The 21,567-nt window shown below is 44.6% G+C and overlaps 1 protein-coding gene across 2 annotated transcripts in view; it reads left to right on the forward strand.

Moving 5' to 3' along the window:
• LOC121705240 (protein phosphatase 1 regulatory subunit 29) overlaps positions 1 to 21,567 on the forward strand; it is a 71,094-nt gene that overhangs the window by 1,413 nt on the left and 48,114 nt on the right. For both annotated transcript variants that reach the window (XM_042086109.1, XM_042086111.1), the window contains exon 2: positions 18,052 to 18,411. The gene's annotated coding sequence lies outside the window, so the exon portion shown is untranslated. The remainder of the gene's footprint in view (positions 1 to 18,051; positions 18,412 to 21,567) is intronic.

The following is a 21,567-nucleotide window of genomic DNA, read 5'->3' on the forward strand; positions in this document are numbered from 1 at the left end:
TTACAGTGGGCAATAAAAAATCTTCAGGGAAAATAAAGTATAATAAACTTAGATGCAGCGCAGGGAGAGAGCACTACAGAGAGAGCGCTACATTAGAACAATACGTTTTTTCTTTTCTTTTTCATTTCATCATGTTACAGTAAGAATTTAGTTGTATTTAGACATTCTAGCAGGTACTAAGTACTGTACCAAGTGAGAGTAGATTGAAAGTATCACAGAGAATCAGCTATGCCTGATCTTTTCCCTCCCAGTCATGTTTTCACTCCCTTTGCTTGTCCTTGAGCATGGCCTGTCACAGCAGTCCATGTAGAAGAGCAGTGAAAAGGGCAGTGTCATTTGGGATAATTCACTGTGATTGTGTGCCGTTCATGAATAAATAATTCATTTCATTAATAAAGTCATTTTGCAGGGATATGCTGTGGAATGCTCACATGTGAATTTGTGTGTGTGTGTGTGTGTGTGTGTGTGTGTGTGTGTGTGTGTGCGCCCGCGCATGTGTATGCATGTGCACATTTTTGTGTGAGTGTGCACGTATAGCGTGAAGGGGCACTTGTACCTTGTTCAGCCCTATTTGTCCAAATTGAGGCTGAACTCAGAGGCCTCTCGGCGTGAGTGAGCACAAACAGCTCAGCCACCGAATCACCTCGAGGGATCCAGCATCACATTGAGTGGGCAGGCTGACTGACTGAGTGAAAATGTGCTTAAAGCCGCCAGGGCCACGGTCATAGAGCAGTTCAAAAGTTGATGGTGTTAGGGGAGCTAAGCTAACGGTATCATAAGCTGTTTCATTGTAGTCTGCTTAAATGCGAGGTGTTGCTTGTTTTATGGTGGTCATAGTGATGGTCACAGCTGGATAGGATGTTGAGTTCTATGATGATGATAGCAATGATAATGATGATGATGATGATAGTGGCTTTTGATTATTATCAGAGTGGTTCATTTGTGAGGTTTTATGTAGCTCGTTAAACAATGAAACATTGTCAGGGAATGTGAAGATGCATCCTGTACAACTGCACCAAGCTCCAGTCTGTTTGGAAGACTGTGAGCTTTTGCCCCTCAGCAAGCCCCTATACTTCCTTCTCGCACTCCACTTCCTCTACTCTCTCCCCACTTGCTGCATGCAAGTGCATGCATGGTTTGGTGCATGGCCTAGCTAAGAGATTTATTTGAGTGCTGCCTAAGGAAAGGAAAGACTAATATTGAACTATAATACTAAAGCTGGAAAGTCACTGTAAATAAAAAAAACAATTTGGTCTCACAAAGGTTCCACTAAGTTAAACTAAGGTAAATAACACACATTACTTCATGTAGTAAGTAATAGACTATGCTGTACCTTTGATAAGGATGGAAAAGTCAGCATTAAGTTCAAGACAGATTTATTTTTCAGTGATATCTTATGCAGCGCCCAGGCTTTTGTGGGAAATGTGTCACTCTGCAGTGCGATGATGCCAGGTGGCAGAGTCCGATGTTGGTCAGTGAGTCATATTGTATTTGGCGTTGCACAGCAAAACACGAGGCTGTGTCATTATGCCCATTTACAGTTCAGTTTCAGTGGCCATGTGGAGAGCTGTTCCATTTTGCTAATGAAAAAAAAACAACCAGCAGTCAACACCGGTCATGTCAAAGGCAGGTAGTTCACATGGGAGGTTGGTACCATGCTGGTTTCCTTTATAATTCAAACTTGGCATCAGTTTTTTTGAGGTCTGCAATAGGAATAATGTCAAATTGCAACAAGAAACCTTTCCTGGCACTATTGCTGTGGTCATTTGCCAATTGGACTTTGCAGTATTCCTTATACCTCAAAGAAGTACTTGATGGCTGGTCCAATTTTACTCTTGCACAGGGATTGCACAGACTGGCACGTTTTGAGGTGTGTGTCCAACAACTCTTGTAGGTGGAAAAACAAGCTTTAATTAACTGACATGTTTTGCCACATAGGCCTCGATGAGGGGATTGACCCTCACAATTGAACCACACAGAATCTAGACAGCTCACATAAAGCTGGTAAACCCATGAGTTAAAACAAATCATACTGTATGACTGTGACCAAAGGAAGAATTGAAGACATTTTATGGCATATATTCAGCCCATTCTGTGGAAAAAGTGCTTCTTTTTAATGAAGCTTGGTTTTGGCCATCTCCATATCTGACCCATTTCTTGATTTTCAATCAACTCAGCACCTACATAAAATGATGACAAACACATTTTTCTGGATTATATCGACTCCTCTATGATTCATTATCTGCATCCAATCTCAAAGCAATTGAGTTCCTACTAGGAATGGACTGCAAAATCACAAATAAGACTGTAGCATAAATCTAGAAATTGCTGACATATTAATATTTAGACTCATTTGGATGGATATCTCACCAGCATTTATAACAATTCCCAGTTTTCTAAAGTAATACAGGGTAGTCTTGAAGCGAGTTACAGAAGGCAGCAGATTGTTTGGCCATAACACCATAGCACAGTCCAGCTCATCTTTTTTTTCAGTTCACTCCAGTGTTTTTATTGCCTCTTGTTGTTATGAATGTTTTTGCTCTGTTGGTTTGTATTGTAATGATAGTGCAAATGGCCTGTATTTGCTGCAAAGCACATGCATAATGTATCTGAGAGTGTATTTAAATATGCACCAACCTATGCTCTGTACACCTAGCCTGCAATTAGACTCAAGCAGAGGAGGTTATTGTTGTATCCTTTGGGATCCTCTGAGATGTTATGCGAGTTCTGAACAGCAGCAGTATGAGGCTACTAACAGCATTCGTTCACATCCTAGTCTGAGTAATCCAGAAGCTTCCACTGGAGCAGCAGCAGCGCCCCGTCTGTCTGTCTCATGGGAAATTGTCATGCAGAGAGTTGTGCTGTGTGGTGTGTCTGTCCCATCAGTGCAGGGCCAAACATCACCATCGCCGAACCCGTATATTCACAAGTGCCTTTCTCTCACAATAGAACAGCGATGGTGCTGAAACTGAGTAGCAGGGCCACATGTGCACTTTAAGAGGAAGAAATCCTGCAAGGCTATCTGGCTCTGTGACAAAGAAAAGAGCCAAGAGAGGCTGCTCACGGCTTATAAGGTTATAAGGGACCTAGAAAGCATTGGCTGTCATTGTACTTCTCTAAAGTTCATTAGACCATAGGAGGGGTGGTTAAGCGCCACACGGCTGAATGACTTTGGCGCCAGCGTTCCAGAATTCCCGTTATGCTTTTCTCTCAGCGCGCTAGTGTGTTCCTGACAGATAGAGAACGACCACCCCCAACAACCAGCGATAGCGTCCAGATCGATAGCCCGGCGTGTTTTCTGCCACCGGGCCCCTTCGATCGGCAGCGTCGTGTTTCCTGGGCCCCCTTGCAAGGCCACGGCCTCGAAGCGACGCTCCCGGGAGCGACAGACAGCGGCGTTCCCCGGTGCGCACAGATGGTGGCAGACGCAGGGTGATAACATTGCTTTTGACACGGAGCCCAAAGCCACGAGCGGTGAAAAGTACTGGTGACACCAGCGTTAACAGGCTCAGAGCAGAGGCACTGCATCGCAGTCTCTGTTGCCTGCATCTGCAGAGACATGGAACGCTTTTGGGGAACAGTAAAACTGCGTGTGCCACCCACCCCCAATTTTAAAATGATATCACTTGGATAAGGGGAACTCTTTTTTCCCCCCATTTATGCCAATGTAAAATACCCAGGGAAGATGAATCAGGGATAATGAGAAAATCAACCGATAGTGTGTTGTGTTCGGTGTGTTTGATGATCCCGTGGCCATCCAATTAATTTCTTGCATATGGGTTCCCGCCCACAGCACTGTGCTGTATGCTATCTATAGCAATGAGCATCACTGAAATCAACACAGTTGGACTGTGTGCTCTATTTCCATGGTAAGAATCTTTGTGCATTTGGTTGTCCTGAATTCTTTTTAGGTATTTTTGTTGGCAAATATTGAAAGTGATAGGATATCATTTTAACCTTTCACATTTATGAGCTGTATTATACAAACATGGCATTTTCTGAAGTGCATGTGTGATGACCTGAAACTAATTGAATTATTTTCATCTTTTTTGGCTGTGGGTATTTGCATGTGTGGGTGTACTGTATGTGTGGGTGTTTGAGGGGGATAATAGTGTTAGGGCATATGAGTATTTCTTTTGAAATTGAATGTATTTGCTTGTGTGTGATAGTATGTGTGTTTGTGTGTCTGTACAATGGTGTGTGTGTGTTTGTGTGTGTGTGTGTGTGTGTGTGTGTGTGTGTGTGTGTGTGTGTGTGTGTGTGTGTTCTTGACTGATGTTGCTCTGATGTGATGCCTGTTGGCATTTGCCAACCACCATGTCAGACAGAGGTCAGAGCGACAGCAGTCAGAGCCTGTGAAGGACTGACCGGTCTCTGTGGCAGGCTGCGGTGGTGCCGTGCCACCACTCAAGATGCCGCTGGCATAAACCCATGCCGTGTCCACAGAGCCATGGCCACTGACTGATATGGCGGCACAGACCCACGGTGATGCTGCCACTTCCCTCCTTTGCATCAGGAAGTGCAAGTGTATCTGTATATGTGTTTGTGCATTAATGCATATGTGTGTGTGTGGGAACAGATTGGTATATGTGTGTGTGTGTGTGTTTGCATGTATAGATAGATAGATAGATAGATAGATAGATAGATACTTTATTGATCCCCAGGGGAAATTCAAGGTCTCAGCAGCATACATACAACACAAACACATTCAGCAGAAACAGCAGAAAGAGTAATTAAAGTATATAATATACAAACACAACTAAGCAGTAAGGACAGTAGAAGATAAAGAATATGCTAAATATACTAAAATACAAATTATACTAACACTTAATACAATATATAAAAATTATATTACTAACTAACACTTAATCTAAATCAATTCTAAAAACAGTATCCACATAGTGGTGATTAATAAATCAGAGGCGCTTGCAATGACTGAGGCAGGGACTGAGCCTGTGATTCTCTGTGCATAGTAAGGTATGGTAAGGTGCTCTGTGTGAATGAGTGTCATGGTGGTAGTGCAATGGTGATAGTGGTCATGGTGATAGTGCAAATGAGTAAGTCAACAGTGCAACAATGCAGAAATAAAGTAAAGTAAGTCTATATATCTATATATTTAACTATTTAAGAAAATGTATAAGTGTGGCCACAGTTCGGCTGTGGCATGGAGGGGGGGTTATGCATATGTGCTAATGTGCTAATATAGCACGCAAACATGCACGCAAACATGTGTATGTGTGTGTATGTATATATATACAATGTGTGTGTGTGTGTGTGTGTGTGTGTGTGTGTGTGTGTGTGTGTTACCACGCACGCGCACAGAAAGAGGGGGCACCATCTGCCATCTGCAGTGCTGCGTGCCAGCACTGTTTTCCCCCAATCATCCTCTGCTTAGTGTGAGGAATACAGAGAAGAGCTTCAGTCAGACAGAGATAAGGGTGGGGGGGGCGCAGGAGAGAGAGGAAAGAAAAGAAGAAAAGAGAGGAGAGAGAGAGTCTCTGGAGGGGCTCCATAGGCACTAATGCACATCCGAACAGCATTTTTTAAATTTTAATTTGTTTTTTTCAATCTATAGAAAGTCTTTTTCAATTATGCATAGTCTTAACCTTTGATGTGGTTTGCTTTTTCCAGTGGTTGACTCCCAGTGGGATGACTGTTTGAGTGCGAGAGAAAGATAGGTAGACGTGTTATGCTTGTACAGACAAACCCCAAGGATAGGACCATCATTCACGCATTCCTAATTTCTAGATATTTTGCACTCCACTCCATTAAGCATAATGTACCTTAAAGGAAAATTCCGGTATTTAGCACTTTGAGTCCCTTTTCTGGTTTGTTTTGGATGAACTAGAGTGGTGGACACCGAAATTTTGACGATTGGTCCTGTCTCGACCTTTCTGACTCATTTTGAATTGCCTTTACTGCTTCAGAGTGGCTGCAACAGGCATGCACAAACATGTCCTAAAACAACCCTTAACGTTCGTTTTCAAAACTGTGCAACTCACCGAGTGGTTAGTGGTGTTTGTTGATTATTAAAATGAAATACATCGGCGCAATGTATGATTTCCAGCTGTCTTATTTGCTATTGTGGAACTATTTTTTCAGACACCTCACAACCGCGTATAAACTTCCGCTCAATATTTCAGCCTGAAGCATAAACGGTGGCGGAGTAATAGCAACGTGCAATGAGTCTTCCAACAGAAATCAATGGGATTTTACAAAATGGCAAATAAAACACGACAGAAACTGTATTTCGCTATGCTACTTGTTTTGGAACATCAACGAACACCACTAACCACTCGGTGAGTTGCACAATTTTGAAAACGAACGTTAAGGGTTGTTTTAGGACATGTTTGTGCATGCCTGTTGCAGCCACTCTGATGTGGTCAAAGGCGATTCAAAACGAGTCAGAAAAGTCGAGACAGGACCATTTGTCAAAATTTCGGTGTCAACCACTCTAGTTCATCCAAAAGTGCTAAATACCGGAATTTTCCTTTAAAACCCAATCTTTAAGACTCAAACATAAACCCAATCTTTAAGTTTCACAAACATATCTGGATAATCAATTGCCATTACAGTATCAGTGGATTTTCTTCTTCCCATTTGCTGACAGTGAGCTCCATTTACATATATGCATTTACATGCACTTAAAAACATCATCAAACTAAAGTCTTTGGCCAAATGATTTTCTAACGAGTCACCTTATCATCCACTTTACACCTTGTGGTAGGTGTTTGAGTCCACCATTATGAATCAGCAGCAAGCGGCTGACTTTAAAGCAATTTTGTAGGTGCTTCTCTGAAAGTCTCTGTTTAACAGTAAATAGCCGTTCTCCATCTGGTGCGTTTAATGAAGGGTTTGCGCAGTGTTGGGAAGGGGAGTCTCCCCGAGGCCAAGTGGCAGCCCGCCCTGAACTGCAGGAGTTCCCATACCCTGGATATAATGAATTCCTCGACACCTGTAAGGAAGCCAGAGAGACACGAGGATCTGACACCCGTCTGATAAATACAGCAGAAGCGAAGCCTTCTGTCAGGTGAATGCATGTCACCTGGCTGCTTGATAAATAGCTGGTGCTTTTGACACCTCAGTCATCAGTGAACAACTGTGTTTGTTTGTTTTTTTTGTTTGTTTGTTTTGTGTTTTTTTTTGTTTTCAAACAAAACTGCCACGGTATCAAACGGAGATGCACCTGCACACTGAACTTTTAGTATGAATTTATCAACTGCCTGTGTGAGATAAGACATGACTGATGAAAAACAGACATGACTGATGTGGCGTATTGAACCATGCCATTATCCAGAGTCTGGTCTGACTCTTTGGCTGTGTCGGATTCAGTGTTGTCTTGTGTGGATGTATCTCTGGAGGTATCAGCACTGGTGCCGTAGCCAAGGCCATGCTGTGATTGGCTTGTGACCACAGTGTAGACTGCCCCAGATGGAGCATTGTGTGATGGTGGTGCCTCTCCCGGCAAACAGGAAATGAGGCGTTCATCTAGAGCACTTTACAGAGCTCACTTTGTCAGTGACGTGACTGAGACATCACAAGAGCACGAGAGCCGAAATGGTCTGCTAGCGTTTCTGTGTCGCATCTCTCCACCAGTCTCTTCAGCTCTTTATTCTCCTTCCATTTGCTGATCTATAATATCCATATACTCATCCTCATCTGCCCTCCTTAGCGATTAAACCCATTTATGCTCGCATTACTGTTTCAAACACAAGCAGCGGTTATGGCTGAGTGCTTTGCTGTGAAGTACTTGACTTCAGCACCAAGGACAGCTCCAGCGGGTGCCCAAGCTGCAGGCAGCACTGCAGGCCTTGCAGCGTCAGCCAGCCAGCCAGTCCAGCCAGTTGCAGTTCTAACAAGAATCTATGTGTTGGGAGTTCTCAAACCCAGTCTGTGACTAATGTTGACTCACAAAAAATATGACTAAACAAAAGGCACAAGGTACACAAGGCACACTGCAGAAACTCTAGTCATGATGTGCAGCCCTGAAAGGACAGGTTTGACTGATCATTTTGTTTAATTCATTACCTGTGATACCAATCCCCTTTATTTTCAGACCATGTAAATGTAGTATGTTGAAAAATAGTGTATGTTTAATGTTGTTTGTTTTGTTTGTATATTCTGTGTTGACTGTTTGAATATTGAATATGGAGTTCACTGATTCGATTATTCCAGAGTGTAGCATTACAAGATTCTGCCTTTGTCTGCCTTTAATATCACAAACATATTGTGCTTTTAAAATCTTTAGTTCAACCTTAAGTTTTGCCAATAAATATCTAACTTTACTGAGAGCGTCTCCTTTTATAATTAAAAGCATTTATTCACTTCAGGTGTTAAGACAATTTGTTAGGACAACTAATAAAAAAAAAACATACAAAAATGAAGGACTGGGCTCAGCATAATCAATAGGAGAACAAATGCTGTTTCTGGAAAGTCAATAAGACTATTGACTCCGGCAACATCCTCCTTAAAAACAAATGTGGCCCAACCACTGGCTGTCAGCTGTGCTCGGTAATATGCAGCCTCCCCAGGCCTCAGGCTTCTGCATGAATCCAATATTTCTAACACTTAATCCTGGCTCAGTACTACAAAGCACAGCCTAGAGAGAGAGAGAGAGAGAGAGAGAGCAGGCATCACTGATTTATGTGGAAAAGAAGAGATTGTCTTGATCCAGCCTAAGAGGAAGAGAGAGAGAGAAAACACTTTATTAGAAAGAGCTCTCCCATGTTCTATCACACAGATATACTGTAGTATAGACCTGTTGGATTGTGAAGAGGCAGGTGGTTTCCACCAATCAATGGCTCCTGGTTGAATGATGATATGGAACCTCTGGTCTGGAGACTCTGGTAATATCTAGCAGAAACATTATCCAGGATATTTGCAATGCAGTCGGTGGGAAGGATTAGCACATTTCTGTTTCTTTTAATCCAGACTCCCTCATAGAGCACTCGATAGTATGTTAGCACGTCAACCAACACAAATTGTAACCAGATGTTTTCACTTGTAATGTAATCATGTAATTTTGATAATATATCATGCACATTACAAGAAGTACTTGTAGTATTAGTAGTAGTAGAAGCAGTAAGCCCATTATCCAGCAGGGGAAAAGGGGTCTACATGGTCACTGGTTGTGCTCCCACACTTTCAGTATTTCACTATTTACTAATCTTTACAACCACAGGTACATTCGAAACTTTAAACTTTATAAATGGAATTGACTTACTGGTGTCTTGCAGTATTAAGTGGCCTTGTGATTTTGAAAGTCTGTGAGAGTTGGCGTCTGACTTTAGAAATCATCAGGAAAAGGCTACATGTGGGTCCCTCTCTCTCTCTTTCTCCCTCTCTCTCTCCCTCTCTCTATCTCTCTTTTTCTCTCTTTCTCTCTCTCACCAGCTCTTTGCTATCTTTTTTTGTCAATTTGTTTCCATCGAGTGACAGCATGAATAGGGTGACTCAATCATTCATGTGATTAGTAAATTGATTCTGGGGGACCAGCAGCTTGAGCAAACATCTCTCACTCACTTCATCTGTCTCTATTCCCCCTCGTTCTTTATCTCTCTCCTCTGCTCTCTCTCTCTCTCTCGCTCTCTTTTCCTCTATGGCTATTCTTCTCCTCCTCTCCTCCTCCTCTGTCTCAGTATCTTGTTGGCTTGGCTGTGGGCAGTGGAGGGAGGAGGGTGTGGTGGCTATTAGAATAAAAAAAGAAGATTAATGTGAATTCATTTGTGTGCCAGCCTCATCAGCCATTCAAGGCTATCCTGACTGCACACACAATTCTTCAACCCCACCCCCTCTCCCCCGTGTGTGGGTGTGTGTGAGTGTGAGGGCCCAGGCTGATCCATTCCATGATTCAGCATTTGGGGATTACTATCGGGCATCACCCCCTGAGTCTCACGGCTGGTTGTGTGGCGGGCTGTGGGGAATGAGGTCATCTCTGATGATGGCCGGTTGTCAAGGCACAGCCTGCGTTTTACGTAATACTCGTAAGCACTGAATACACACCCACACACACACTCACACCAATAAATAAGCACATTTAACCAAGGACTGTACTTAAGGACAAGATGTTCTTGAGCACTTTACTGGAGTATTTCCATTTTATGCTACTTTATACTCGACATTTCAGATAAAAAAAAATTGTACTTGCACTACTGCACTACATTTGTTTGACAGCCTTAGTTACTAGTAGTCACATGTTAAATGAAGATTATGCATAATACACAATATAGAAAGCCTTTGCGGTAAAATACAACACGTCATTAAAACCGCAATGTGTAGTCAGCATCACATTTCAGATGTTTGTGACTTGTTTCCCCTTTGTGCTATATTCATAAGTGTTCAATTAATCCAGTATCTCAAACATCAAAGAAGAGAGGGAAAAGTCTGGTTACATGTACACACTCATGCTTCATGCTTCAGCACTGATACTCTACAGATGTAATATAGTCAATCAGAGACAGAGGGAACAAGCCAGCACTTTTACTTTAATAATAATAATAATAATAATAATAGTAGTAATAATAATAATTATAATAATAAACAATAGTCTTTGTTGGAAATGTGTCTTATCTTGTCTTGTCTTTGTCTAATACTTCTGCTACACTTTGCTTTTAATATGTATGTAGTCCTACTCTCAAATGTTTTCATGCAGAACTTTTACTGGTAGTGGAGCATTGGTTTTACTTAAGTAAAGGATCTGAATACTTCTTCCACCACTGCCATGCACACACAGATACAGACACACACACACACACACACACACACACACACACACACACACACACACACACACACTCATGAATACATAAATGCACTTACAGAAGATTGCAAGACCTGATGCCTGACCCTGGTCCTAGAAGTCCCAGTGTTCTACGAAAGCACATAAGTAGAGATGGAGAACAGGATGCATAGATAATGTACGTTTGTGCTTACATAACTCAAACTCAGCTGAAAGATGTTCGCCTAAGGGCCACATATGACCACTATGTTCTGCCTCAGACCAGTAAAGTTACACTACATGAATACACACACACACACACACACACACACACACACACACACACACACACCGCACACACACATGTACATGCACATGTGCACCACCCACACACGTTCACACCCACTCGCATTCTCCACTCTACCTTGGTCAGGAGCAGCCAGGCCTTGCTACTGCCAGCGAGCAGATAGAATGCTTAGAGGAGAAACCTTTGTGTGTGCACCCAAGCCTGTCTCGCTGGCAATAAGGTGAGGCGCTGTAAGAACTGGATGCTCTTCCTGTCATCTCCAGAGGCAGCAGCAGGCATGTGGATGGCTGGGGGGAGATGTGGGTTGCGACGGGGTGGGGAGTTGCAGTGAGTGCCTCTACATGGGCATTTGACAAAGGCAAATCAAAGACGGTAAGGACATGGAGGAAGGTTCTGGAAGGTGGGCTGAAGAGGAGACAGCTGGAAGTTGAATGGCGGATGGTAAAATAGCAGAGCTGATTATGGATAAAGTGTGAAATCTGCAGAGAGGGAAAAAAGAGGGCATGAATGTAAAAAAGCTTGGCAGCGAGGGAGGACAGTGTAGCCATCTAGCCATTGGCAGAGGAAGGTGTATGTGTTCAGAGCCACTGCAGAAGCAAGAGAGAGAGAGAGAGAGAGAGAGAGAGAGAGAGAAACGGGAGAGAAAACGAGAAATGCGGAAAATAAGGAGAGCAGAGATTGAAATTAGAGTGTGATTAAGACTCGGGCCGGGGCAGGCGGCGGGGAGCAGAGTTGGGGGGGGGGAGATGTGCCTCACGCCCTGTTAATTCCGGGACATTTCCCGAGGCGGCAGGAGCCAGTGGGAGCGCGGCCCCCGTCGCTTGCTCCGCGAGGGGAAGGTAAAGAGAGAGAGAGAGAGGAGAGGCAACGTCTTCTTCTCTGCCGCTGAGGCCGGGGCTCTACAGGGGGGGGGGGGGGGGGGGAGGAGACAGCACCCGCATCTGCACACTTCCATCCGTCAGAGAGAGCGATCTGGACACCCCGGCTGACATGTTTAGATCGTAGAGGATGTGGAGCGCTGGTGCTGAATACAGAAAGAAGTCAAGCGTGTATCACTGTCCACCCTAAGTACGATTCCGTCTACTACTCTTGAGCAGCTCCTTAACACCATCTGACTTTCATTACGGTCTTACTGTTATATCTATAATATTGTTACTATTTTCGAGTCGATTCACAACAGATGTCTCCAGAAAGGAGAAAACAATCAGCCAGTAATGTCTAAGCATTGTACAATATGAGACACATGAAATCAATATGTGATGATAATTTATCATAATGAAATCGGTTCTTGATCTCTCTCAGAAATATCCAAGTATGCATATCTCTGTCGAGTAAGCAAACATGTTCTTTACAGTAGTTGTCAAAGTGAAGTGAAGATGCCAGTGTTATCAGGTGTTGGGACAGACACAGTTCCACATGGCACGCAAACCCACGGCCGTGAGCATGTGGAAGTGGGCACGCCAGCAGGCAGGCTGAAACCCATGGGTGCTAGCAGCACCTGTCGCAGCATTAACCCACAAGCCCACACGTCAGTAGAAAACACCGAGGGAAAATACTCTCCCCATCTCCTCCATGGTACATTCCTTTTCCCACACATGTTCGACAGGGCTGTAATTTAATCAGGCCCTCTAACATTGTGCCCTCCCTTATAAAACTCCAGCAGGGCCGTTTGTCATGTTCAATCAGATTAGAGGTGGCCCAGGCCTGATCTACCACATCCTAGTGATTCCTGTGAAAATAAAGCGCCATCCATAAGGGCAATGTGAAGCCTCTTTCTCACATGCATGCTGTTAACAAGGAAAAAGGAATCATTGAAAGGGCCATTATTTTGTCTTTTGGTTATTTGCAGCAGACATTTGATTTGGTATGCATTATGGTTGATAGTATCTAAAATTATGAATAGAGAGAGTTCATCTTAGGGACAATGAGCTACTTTACAACTGCAGCTGGGCTGCTTTTGTGACTTCTAAAGAGGAACGGAGAAGCGAGAGCTACTGTAGGACTCTGCTTTTCTTCCCTTCCCATCTATGCTTCTGTTTCTACCTCTTTTCTGGGGCAGCCTCACACAGCAGACATACCCGGCACCCTTTCTGAGCTGGGTTCTGTTCAAGGTTTATCTCTGTCAGTTTATTAATGGGGCTATATAAATGAATAAAATTGAATTGACAGTAGTTCATGGATTTTATTTCAATAATATATTAGATGAACTATCGACATCGATCAACTATAGTATGGCAAATGAGTGCATGCATGCATGCTCATTGCTCTCTCTCACACACACACACACACACACACACATACACACATGTACACTATGCTGTCAGCAGCAGGCGCCCTGTGGGTCAACAAGATGTTGGACTGAAATGGAGGTAAAATTAAAGTGGTCCTCCTGGTGGCCTTGCACCATTTCCCTCTCAACCAACCTGAGCTTCCTTTGATCCAGCAGGCAGTCAGGGTTAATCTGGCAAAGAGACCCTGAGTCAGCACTGCCTCAGGCAACGTGGGATTGGGGGGGGGGGGGGTTGTACTGGAGAGGAGACTGGAGGGGGGGCAGTTAGTATTTATGTCTGGATGTTGTCAAGACTGCTTAAAACACATGGACGCAGTGGCTGTGTGTGTGTGTCTGTGTGCGTTCGTGTGTGTGCATGTATTTGTGTGTGTGTATGTGTGCATGCATTTGTCTGTGTGTGTGTGTGTGTGTGTTTGTGTGAGTGAGTGAGTAAGGGTGTGTGTGTGTGAGTGGGTAAGATGTCTGTGTATGCGTTTGTGAGACGCACCTGATGTCTTTTATGCCACACGTTTGCCCAGCAGATGGAAAAATGCGGCTTTGCTCTTTTTGCATTTCAAAAGCTCTTCTTTTACAGCATGCCATCTGTACACAAAATTTATCTTACCCTTTCTCTCTATCCCTCTCCGCAAGTCCATTTATCTTTCTCTACCTCCCACACTCTCTCTCTCTCCCTCCCTCTCTCTCTGTCTCTGACTCAATTCACCTTAACCCGGGGCTATGAATTTACATTGGCCTTCCTGAAAAGTGGAAAACATAATCTGCGGTGCTGCTGTTCACAGTGTGTGTGTGTGTTGCCGCGGTGGAAGAGTGGCACAAATTGGATTTCTCTGACCAGGTGAAACATGGACATGCTCGTCCGAGACTGAGCTTAGCCGCTCTCAAAAGCTGCCCCCTTGTTTGCTATCCTGGGCCAGTAACACAAAGCCAGAATTCACCTCTTGGAGCAGGCGTATGATACAAAATGACCTTTTTTCTTTGGATGAGATGCCGAAGTTTAATTATCACATTTAAGTGATTGAATGTGAATTTAAATGTAGAAACATATATCTTTTTAGAGAGCCGTTATTAAAGGGACACCAGGCAACGTTTTCGTGTTAATTAATCATCTTCGTAAGTCGGTATATGGTTAAATGACTCATTACGGGGCGAATGAAGACTCTCTCGCCCGCCCCTACTGCCTGTAGGAAGAATATCCCACTTGCAAGTTCGGTGTATCCTACCCGCCGACCGAAGCAGGATCAGTTTACAGCACAGAGGCAGGCTAACGTAACGCTAGAGATTGTTGCAAACGTGTGTATAATGGCAGAGCGGCGAAAACCCTTGACGGAAGACGCAAAGAAAAGGAAAAGAGCTTCAGACCGAGCGAGGGGGAGTTTCGTAGAGAAAAAGCATCAGGCTTGCCTGGTGTCCCTTTAAAGCGCGCACACACACACACACACACACACACACACACACACACACACACACACACACACACACACACACACACACACAAACACACACACACACACAAACACAGAAGGGGCAACTTAAGTGTAGCACGCCGAGAGGTGATGTCACTGCTCATCCAGACACCAGGCTTTTGCAGCGGTCGGTTTCAAATGCGTCTCTCCGCAGCACTTTACACATGAGTGCTCTGCAGACGCGGCTGATTTCCGCCGCCCAGCTCACAGCTCTGACCTCGAGGGGTGGGATAGCGTGACCGGGAGAAGGCAAAGAAAGGCCTGAAGCTACAGGAAAGGTCAAACATTATTATGCCAGGCCCGTGTGTGTGTGTGATTATGTGTTGGGGTAGGGGGTTGTTTACAAGAAATTCCACTGTTATGTATTTTATGGAGAAGCATTTGCATCTGCTGTGCAGTGTATACACTGGTCAGTTTGTGTATGTGGGCCTAATTAAAATTAAATAATTTTTATGACCCATTGTACTAAATATTATGGACCTTGACTACATTTTATATCAAGCTGCATAATGTCACATCAACCTCACCTCTGATGTGTAACGACTGCCAAATGAAGAGCTCTGAAAAAAACAAATGTTCAATATGAGCTTACACATATCGGTGGCTTAGTACAGACATTGACTATAGCCACAGTCATAATGAGATTTTACTCCAAACTTTCAAGGCCACCATTCTGGGTGCCAGACATGCACTCATGCCACATTCATCTCACCAGGACCAGCCTCAGTCTGCGCTAGAGAGTCTATGTGCTTATGAGTGTTACTTCACATTTTCCCATGATGCAACATAAGCAACAAGAGATGTTTTTTTATTTTGCACAATAGTTGCATTTGCTTCATCATCTCACTTATGCTGTTTTATTAGGCTAAACTATTTTAGTGTTTTGTGTGCCTGGAGGATGATGGAAGCCAAGCGACTGCTGATTTGGGGGATTAGATAAATCGTTTAAATTATGATGCAACATGTAATTATGCTTTCACGGATTGCACTGCAGAGACCTATAATAATAGCCAATTAGTGTGAAGGCTCCCTGCATGCCAAACACAGTATTAATATGGAAACATTGTTTGAAGGAATGATGAGGTTGCCTGCTAATGTATATATATATAATATATGCAAATATAGAATTGGTGTGATGGGAACAAGTTGATTCTGTGCTGTTTCTATGTATGGAGGATCAATCATGCACGATGGCTTAAAAAGATGCAGGAGAAGGACAACTAGAGAGGTGGAGAGATGTAAGCCAGAGAGGGAGGGAGCAAGAGAGAGAAAGAAGTGGGAGATAGAGGTCGAAAGAGAGAGAGAGAGATAGAGAGAGAGAGAGAGAGAAAGAGAGAACAAACAGACAGCGAGAAGTAAATGAGATCAGTGTCCAACAAGGACTTGTCCCCTTTTCGTGGCGCGGCGGGCCTCCTCCGTGGAGCTTTGTTCCGTGGACCCCTGGGGGAGATTGGCGTGGGGCCGGGTCACGGCGTCTACTCCCAGGCGCACTGCCATCCTCCGCAGCCCTTTGATCTGCCTTCAACCCACAAGCCCCGCAGGGCACTGGAGTCTCGGTCTCAGCGCTGGGCGCGCGGCACTGCAGCGAGATGGGTCAGTTTTTTTTTTTTTTTTTTCAGGCTGTGCGGTGGAAAATTGAGGCGAGGCTATGTCCTGTGGTTACAACCTTTCATGTGCTGTCAACCTTGACACAGCGACTGTCACCTCGCCCTGCACCTATTACATTTCATTTGATACACGCTGTATATTTTGATCACGCAATTTCATTCTACACTTCACACACTATCTGTAGACCATGAGAAATATGAATATGCCAAGGTGTAGAACACCCCTCAAAGAGAGATATTGTGTGTGTGCATAAATGTGTGTGTATGTGTGTGTGTGAGAGAGAGAGAGATAGAGAGAAAGATCTTGCTCTAAGATTGATGTTATGAGACCCAATGATGGGGACATCTTTATGAAGCCTCTCAATACCAAAAACAAATGTGGGATAATGTTTTTTTTATTATGGTTTGCTTTTTCATTATGCTGTTTCGTGCTGGCAAATCCCATTACTTGTCATTTCCTATAATCAGTAATTCTTTGCCACTTTATGATTTACATAAACAACTGGTATGAACACGTTTCATGTAGAGTTGCACATGCCATTTTAGAGTTCGGGTGCAGGGACAAAAATAGAGAGAGCAAAAGAGTCACAGAGGGAGAGAGAGAGTGAGAGACAGAAGGATAGAGAGAGAGAGTAAGAGAGGAAGAGGAGGAGGGGAGACAGCAAGCGAAGAGATTGAGGAGGACTGTTGCTAGGGACAACAGAATTTTCAATATAAAAAAAACTCCCACACAGTCTTAGACTTACTTAGTGTTGCTTTTTTTCTCCACACATCCAAACTTGTTTGGTTATTCTTCCTTTTCTTGCTTTCTCTTTTGTTCTCCTGTTTTCTTTATCTCTTTTTTCCCCCTCTCCCAATCCATGTTATACCACATGCATTCATCCACCACCCTCTCTCACTGTCACCCTGATTAATGCAACATTTTCCACAGTGCTTCACTGACTACAAAAAATGCCAGTTTACATCAGTCGGGTGTCTCTGGAGGCTATATTTTACATTCAAACACATATATTTCACATGCAAAGCCAGTGCTGGAACATGCATTGAAACTGTAAAGATAAGTGTAGAATGATGATGTACACAGTGAATGCTGTAAATCTGGTTATTAAAGTCCTCTGATCCTTATGATTGATGTGATTTTATGTGTTTTTCCTTATAGCATATTTACTGTGATGGCAGATTTCTATTTCCGCCCCTGTTTCTTTGCTGTACCTTTCCGTCTCTCTGATGTCTCTCCTTGACGTCAGTCATTGTATTCCCCTATCTATTGTTTAATGTTGCTGATGGATGAGGAAATGATTCCCGTTCCTCTCGGATCCCAGTCCTCTCCCTCCTTCCTCCCCGCCTGCCATTTTATTTATGTCAAATAGCCGCATCCACGCCATAGAGTGAACGCTCAGCTCTCCCTTGGCTCCATCTTGCAGATCTTGCTTGCTCTCCTCTTCCTCTACCTCTCTCTCTCTCCCTCTCTCTCTCTCTCTCTCTCTCTCTCTCTCTCTCTCTCTCTCTCTCTCTCTTTCTCCACATATTAAGGCTGTACTGTTCTGTTTTTCACAGGCACGCTGCACAGAATCTTTAATTAGATTTTCTCTCTCTCCTCTCCCTCTTCTTCCCTCTGTTTCTCTCTGATGTTCTCCTCCTCCCTCTGTCACCTTTTGTTTTTGTAGATCTGCAGCGGATCCTGTGGAAGCCTCGGCACTATCAGAGGATTTGATAACAGGCCTTCTGTTGCAGCCCAGAGTGGTCTGTGACCTTTGACCCTACCCCCCATCCTCTCCCCCAGCACCTGTAAACACAGGAGCCCACAGCGGGGAGTCCTGAAAGACAGCGGGCGGTCTCGCAGGAGGGACGCACAGATACCTCAACCTGCACATTCGGACCACCATCACCCTGTCTACACCTCTTCACTGACTTATACACACACACGTGCACACACACACACACACACAAAACACACTTGCACGTAGAGACCTGAGTTCAGATCTCAGGAGAGGCTGAAGAGGCATCGACACAAACAAAAGAGACAGGTATGTGAGTGAGTTTGTCTTCTTGTTGAAGCGTTGCAGCGCTGCACGATGCGATCATCCTCGGCTTTATTCCCTGTGACTCAGGACAGCTTGCAGCAGAATGCCTGCAGGCGTTTCCGGTGCTCTGTTGCTCTTGTCCTCTTCTGTCCTCTCCTCTCCATCACTCTCCTCTCCTCTCCTCTCCTCCACTCTCCTCTCCTCCACTCTCCTCTCTTCTCCCCTCCTCTCCTCTCCTCTCCTCTCTTCTCCCTCCTCCACTCTCCTCTCCTCTCCTCCACTCTCCTCTCCTCTCCTCTCCTCTCCCATCCTCCTCTCCTCTGGCTTCTCTGCACTAGGCTGCCCTGGGCTCACATCTGCGGGCTTGTCATGGTAAGCCAGAGCTTGCATCTCCCGCTCTAAGCTCAGCTATTGACAGTGTCTGCGCTGTGCAAGTCTCTGATCCAGCAGGTATGGGTCTTTGTGGGACGCCCCGCCCCCCCCCCCCCCCCACACACACACACACACCACCACCACCACCACCCGGAACTGAACGAGGGCCCTCTGCTCGGTGATCTCAGACTGATGAGGAGATGCAGAGGAGGACAGGAGAGAGTGATGTGATGAGAGGGTGGAGGACAAAGAGAGAGAGAGTGACGACTGTGTGCTTCACAGTTCCCCGTCTCCCCTGTGAAGTGTTTGGCAGTTTGTCACGCACCAGGCCTCTGGAAAAGCACTCCCACACCCCCTGTAGAGAGCTAGTGAAGGGGCCTTGTTCACCTTCTACTTTTTGTGCTCTGTCCATGACTTGGATTTGATTGATCTCTGATGCTCCCCTCTGAGTTGCCTATGCTGCCCTTGTGCTTTTTCAGCCTTGACACTTTACATGTAAGATCACTGAACACTGAGCCCATGTTATCTTAAGTCCCATGGAGAGGACCTCACTCCAACCATGTATCCATATATTATTTTATATACTTTATTATTATTGTTTTATTATTCATATTCTGTCTGTTCATAATGTTGTATGTTGTATGGCATATAGGCAGATGTTGTATGACATATAGGCCTAATGGATGTTATGCTATAAAACCTTGTGCCTTGATGTAGAACCAGGTTAAGGCTGCAATGCAAGGCATTATGAAAACATTATAACCCTTTATGAGTATGTTTGTAATGCTTTATAGACACTTTATAGGTAGTGATTCATAGAAAGTGTTATAAGTGACACTTAAGAATTAGTATAATTTTGCCTGGGGAACTCCATGTGTAATTTCACCTTTGAATGCGTTCCAGGCTTTTCCCTTGGGACAAGGCCCGGAATATCACTCTGTCTTTGTCGTGCTCACGTCCTGGCACTAAACGAGTTGGATGCGTTCCATATGTGGCGGGGTGTGTGTGGGGTGTGTGTGGGTGTGTGTGTGTGTGTGTGGGGGGGGGGGGGGGGGGGGGGGGGGAAGACAGCAACCGCTAACATCTAGCCTCTAAATCAAAGTGCCGTGCCTCATTCTTGCTGAAATGTCTTGTTTGAAATAGAATGAGTCTCACAGAGAGTCATTTACGGCCATTCGCACCACAACTGCAAAGAGACAACTGTCACTTTAGGTCTCACCACGATGAAAATGAAGGGGAGTATGTGCGTTGGCTCGCAGCTATGGCAGTTGGTTGTTGTCAGTCAACCATGATCTGTTACTACTTACAGATCTGTTTAAGGCAGGTGAAATGGAAACAAACAGCAGCAGTCATAAAGGAAAAACATCCTGCTCAGTTAAGCGAACAGCAAAAGTGCCAAAGAAATACATTTTGCTTTGGAAATGGCCTTTAAGTGTCTAACAATAGCAAGAGTTTGCACTGAATGAAACAAAGACTTAGGGAGTAAGTAGGCGACGGCTGATGTGTGAGAGCGTGTGAGTAAAAATAATTAGGAAGATAATGATTACTAAATTATAATGAAGGCCCAGTTAAATATGCTTCTTTTGGGATCAGTTGAAAAGGAAGCGTGTGCCAGATTGGAAATCAATCAGCTATGTGTTTTGCGTCCTTTAGCAACACTGCTAAATTTATTGTCAATTCATGTCAAATTGTGTTCATTATTAGTAATGAGCGCTAACTGAAGGCTCTCCCAGTGCAAGTGCACAAGGGACTGAGTTCTTTGGTCAGGAGAGTGAAGAGGCTGGAGGGGCTCCAGAGAAGCCTGCTGAGGGACTGTGGTGAGGGGGCGATGTGTAGGCTGAGGAGGTGGCCAGCTGTGCCGTGGTGGTCAGCTGTCGGATGGAGGCCAGTACAGATGGGGTGATGGCCTCTGCCAGGAGGGAGTGCCAGCGGTCAGCTGCGTGCAGCCATGGCCGGCTGCAGAGGGACAGCAAAGGTCAGCGCCGCTGTGCCGGACCTTCACAGGATGGGGAGATTCTTATCCAATGCATGCACACACACACACACACACACACACACACACACACACACACACGCAAACATACTGTACACATGTGTACTCACACGCCCTCACATATATAAACACACACACGTGTGTGTACACGCATGTACACACATACAACACAATAAACACATAAGCATGCACAAAACAAATACGCACTCACAGACAGACACACATACACCAACCAGATCTCTCATGCATTAGAATGTGTATACACCCAAATGCATAGACAAACGCATTAACCCAGACACATTGCAGGGCTATGGCGAGAGAGTGATAATGCATATATTAACAGATGCACACTGAAGAGCTGTATAAATATTTTATGTGTGGGAACAAGGCGCTTTGAGTTGAGGCCCCCCCCACACACACACACAAACACACCACCACCACCACCACGCACACACACACAGACCCACACACACATACACACATAGCTCCACTCTGATGTTCAGAATCCAGTATAATTCCGCTGCTCTCTGGCTCCTGTGCTGTTATTAAGACAGGACCACTGTTATTACGCCCTGACAACTGCGCTTACAATTTCCCTCATATTCCGCGCTCGTGTTCCATCCATGCCTTCAGCACTAATAACCAGTGTTCCAGAAACTGTGCCCTGCTCTAAAACTCCCCACTGTGCGTGCGTACGCGCGCGTGTGTGTGTGTGTGTGTGACAATTCCTCTTACTTAATTAGAGAGAGCAAGGAAAGAAACAGGAGAGATGTTGGCAGTGTGTGATCTTCATG

This window comes from Alosa sapidissima, chromosome 3, assembly GCF_018492685.1.
Source record: "Alosa sapidissima isolate fAloSap1 chromosome 3, fAloSap1.pri, whole genome shotgun sequence".
Lineage (NCBI taxonomy): Eukaryota > Metazoa > Chordata > Actinopteri > Clupeiformes > Clupeidae > Alosa > Alosa sapidissima.